The sequence below is a fragment of the Leptonychotes weddellii genome, unplaced genomic scaffold, assembly GCF_054177405.1.
Source record: "Leptonychotes weddellii isolate Sample4059 unplaced genomic scaffold, ASM5417740v2 HiC_scaffold_16295, whole genome shotgun sequence".
NCBI lineage: Eukaryota > Metazoa > Chordata > Mammalia > Carnivora > Phocidae > Leptonychotes > Leptonychotes weddellii.
Window position 1 is genome coordinate 1 of NW_027745490.1, and position 4,548 is coordinate 4,548.

Consider the following 4,548-nt stretch of genomic DNA (forward strand, 5'->3'; position numbering starts at 1 on the left):
AGAGAGGAGCTGGGCCTCTGGGCCAGACATCTGCAGGGACACCTGCGGCTGCCTGCCCCCCTTCCTTCTTCTCCTTTCCTCAGTCCTCCCTGGCTTGCCTCCTTCCCTCCCTCTGATCTCCTCCTACCCTCCTCCATCCCTGGGACTCGAGGGGGACCCTGTCAGTACTCGGGCAGGTGTGTCTCCCCCAGGTATGAGCCAAGCACCCCGAAATCCTCCGATTTCAGCTACCTCATCTGGTTTGGAACCTGGCCACTGTCCAGGCTGCCCATGGCCCAGAGGGTGTGCTCCCTCCCGACCTGGAGGTAGGCAGGGCCCGGAGAGCCTTATTAAGCCCGTTTTCACTTTCCAGCTCTACAGTGTTTCCAGTGTCAACGAATCAATGCCAGTGGGGTTTGCGAGACTGGGGAAAGTGTCTGCCAGGCTAAAGGCAACCAGCAGTGCTTTCTGAGGAAGGTCTATAAAGGTAGGTGGGCCTAAGAAGTCTCCTGGGCGACCTTTGCGTGAAGTTAGGTGCTAGCAGTGGGCGTTCAGGGTTGGGAGTGGGACCCCCATGGGACCAGAGGGAGGCGACTCTAGGACCCAGGGAACTGGGATCTTAGGAACCCTGGGAGTAACACCAACATAGGCAGGGGTTGATTTTATTTTTTTCGACTAAATTTGTGAATCTGTGTCATCTGGTTCTGGTACTCGGCTGTCAGCGGCTCTCAACTGGGCCAGTACCCGTAAGAGAAGAAGACAGCATCCTCTGTTAGCTCCTGGGGTGACAGGAAGGGCTGCTAAAATCCCACTGAGTAGAACTTGAGTGTGGTAGAGTTTTGGGAAACTGGAGGTGGAGGTAGGGGGACAGCAGTGGGGAGGGTGATTAAGGCAATTTCTATTCACCCCTTCCTGCCCTCTCCTGTGTGGGGAGGGACTGAATCCTAGGACACAGAGCCCCCAGAGCTATCCTACAAGGGCCCACTAGGGGGCCCTATCTCAAATATCTCAATCCTGGGAGGCATATACTCCTCTCTACCAGAGAGCAGGAGTCCTTGATGGAAAGTTCCATCTTCTCCTTGTTCCTTGATTAATTTTTTAAAAAGATTTTATTTATTTATTTGAGAGAGAGAGAATGAGAGAGAGAGAGCATGAGGGGGGTAGGGTCAGAGGGAGAAGCAGACTCCTTGCTGAGCAGGGAGCCCGATGCGGGACTCGATTCTGGGACTCCAGGATCATGACCTGAGCCGAAGGCAGTCGCTTAACCAACTGAGCCACCCAGGCGCCCCCCTTCATTAATTTGTTGATGCAATGACCCACCGATCCTTTCAGCAATATTGATTGAGCACTGCATGCCAAGATGTGCTAGGCCCCACAGCCATGGGTCTGCAATCCAGGCTCTGGGGTCTCACTTACCCTCTTCTCTGTCTCTCTGTAGATGCCATCCTTTCATATGGATATCAAGGTTGTAGCAGTGTGTGTTCCCCTATGACAATCTTTTATATGGATGTTGCTTTGGAGGATAAATGTTGCAATGACTCACCTTTCTGCAACAAGTTCTAAAGATGGAGCCCAGCGTTGCCCTGACCTGATGGATGAAGCTGATTGAACACACTTTTCAACTCTCAGGATCCTTACAACTATTGTGCACTGACTATGGGCTCCCTATAAGGAGAAGTCATAAGCTAGTTCTGTGCCAGGTCCAATCACCCTTTTCTCTCCCTCATTGTGAGATGCTACCGGGAGAGTCTTTAAAATCCAATTGGTGTGAGGAGTGGTGGGCATGGGTAGGTCCAAGCATGCCTTCTTCCTTTCAAGGCCCTAATCACGAGTCATGCTTATTTTCATTTTAAAAAGGCAGGGTTTGTGGGAGACTGTGGGTTCTGTCATTCTGGGTGTTGTGGAGGCAGCTAGCTGAAGGAAGAAGGAGAGTCCTCAGAAGCTGAAGAGCATAAGGAATGAGTTGGCTGTAAATGATGTATGAGTTGGAGGGGGCAAGCTGTAACAAAAATCTCTGAAATGTTGGTGTCTTAAAATAATAATGAAAAATAATAAAAAAAAGATTGCTAACCCACCTCACAGTTCATCGAGGTGGTGGTGATTATTTAGAGATCCCAGCTTCTTTCATGCCGCCATCTTTAACATAGTCTCCAAGCTCTCTACAAAAGGGGAAGTAAGCATGGAGAGACACGTGGGGACTTCTATGGCTGGAACTCAAAGTGTTGTGCATAATTTCTGCCTGCATTCCACTATTACTTGACCCCGAACAATTTGTAAAAAATGTAATCTTTAATCTGGTGTGCCTGAGAGAAAATTCAGATGCTCTGATGAACACAGTGGATGAAGCCTGGTTCCTTTCCCCACTCTGCCCCCCACTGTTCAGGCTCCTCAAACTGCACCCACATTTGACCTCTGTTACAAAGGAAAGAATGACCCAGCAAATGGGACTACAGAGCACCATACACTGATTAAACGTAAAACACATATGACTTGACCAGATATTCCACTCCCACCCTTTCAGCCTCCCCGACATGGAGGCTGGAGCCCAGCGTGCCTCACGAGCCTATCCGTGGGGTCTCAGAGCTCTCTTGCTGTGGGCCTCCCTGGGAACCCCTGTATTCCTGTCAGTGGTGTCATGTCCTCATTCTCCCCCAGCAGTCAGCCCTCAGGAGAACACTGGTCCCCCTGATTCCCCCTCACATGCTGTCCTGAGGGTGACCAGCAGCACTGGTGATAGTCCGTCCACACCAGAGACCTGCCCTGTCCACTCATCACTTTGTGGCAACAACGTCCCCACTTCTGTTCTGGCTCCTCTCCTCACAGGACTCTGTAGGGAGGAACAGCTTTGGGTCTCCTGAGTTTCTAGACTGGGAAAAGGCAGAGGAAGAAGAGGACATCCAATCAGCGTGTTGACACTAGCCTCATCCACACCTACACGTGGCGGTCACCATGGATGAGTAATCACAAATGGTGCTGCTACAGCATTTAAACAAAGAAGTATTTTGTACAGAAGTGACAGAAGAAAAGGGGTTTATACGTTCAGGGGCGACAAAATATGGAAAGGTAACTCTATGAAGAAAGGAATGGAAAGGCTACTTAGTACAGATTGTTATGGAGATGCCTCAGGGCTGGTGTCTAGAGCTGCCTCCGGTGACCAAGCTTCCACCTGCCCTCCCTGGCGGAAAAAAGGGCGGACAGAGAGTTTTCCTTGTATCTGCACCTTAGAAATGACTTTCAACTCAAAATGATCCTGTGTCAAATGACATATTTTTGGGGTGGCAGACTCTGAACCCTTGCAACTCAAAACCATCCATGAGGGCTGGACAGAGTCAGAAATCTCACTGCTATCTCCATGGCTTCCTTCATCATTAGGACCCCAGCATGTCTCCCAAACCGCCTTCTCCCAGGGCTCCTCTGCACCTGCAAATTATTCATGAGTTTTGATGCGGAGGATGCAGCTGAAGGCATTAGCCGTGCGCCCCAGTTTTGGTCCGGGTCAGCAGAGGACCCCGGACACAGAGGTTGGTTCAGTTACCTGGGCATCCTTCAATAGAAGCTGCACACACTCCGATGCTAACAGCACGCATTCTGGTGTGTCCTGGCCCTTCTTGGGAGACAGTTTTCTCATCCACTGGGAGCTTCATTTACTCATGAAGTTTTCCTCCTCAGAAAAAGATGGGTTGTGACTTGGGTTATCACCTAGTAATGGTCTCAGGGGGGCTAGAGCTGCCTCTGGATTCATGGGTCACACCCAGACTCACAACTTGCCACGGGATGGGTGGGAGGGTGGGTGTAGACACCCCTCCTCAAGGGCCAAACCATGTGACCCTTACAAGACTCTCTCCTCTGGTCTGAGTTAACAGTAAGAGTGGTGGACGCTTGACCAACTGGGCCTATGAATTCTCTTGCCTGGCAATTTCTTATTAGATGTGAGAAATTAATTTTCTCATATGGAGAATGACTTCACCAAAGCGAAGGGCCATTGATTCCAAACGTAGCCATTAGCAGCCCTCAACAAACTAATAGAAATGGAGAAAGAGTTTTAGGTGTTAACTCTGCCTTTATGTTCAGGGTTTCTGCTTCCTCAAAAAACCAAGAAGGACAAGGGAAGAAAATCCAAAAAATGGCCATGTGGCCACCCCCGTCCTGTTTGCGCTGCCTGACTCACACCTGAGACAGCTGGAGAGCTTGTCCAGAGGCCTGTCTTGGGCCTCCCTTAGGAGCCTTCAGGAGGTGTCCATATCTGCGTGTCCCTTGCGGGTCAGCATCCCAGGCTCCTCCAGTTTCGGCTGGGGGGATTCTGCTCTGCTCCATCCTGAGGGCAGCAGGGGACCTTATCCCTGCCCCTGGTCGTCCTCACACGTGAGCTCAGTGACCTGAGAATTCAGGTGGGGCAGGCGGAGGAGTCTTGGCGCTTACACAGTCACAACATGCTGAGCAAGGCTGCCCCCTGCAGGCAGCCTCTGCGGGGAGGACACACGTTCAGCCTGGCCCCCTGTCCTCCTGTGGTGGGCGCAGGGCAGGCATCTGGCCCCATCGGGATTCAGGGGCTTCTCCTCCTTCCGGCGG

At 51.3% G+C, this 4,548-nt stretch overlaps 1 long non-coding RNA gene across 1 annotated transcript; it reads left to right on the forward strand.

The window, feature by feature from the left end:
• The first annotated feature begins 332 nt into the window (after positions 1–332).
• On the forward strand, positions 333–2,053 carry LOC115940254 (uncharacterized). Its single transcript, XR_004075035.2, has 2 exons — positions 333–466; positions 1,418–2,053. It is a non-coding gene; the product is annotated as an uncharacterized LOC115940254 (long non-coding RNA).
• The last annotated feature ends 2,495 nt before the right edge of the window (positions 2,054–4,548 follow it).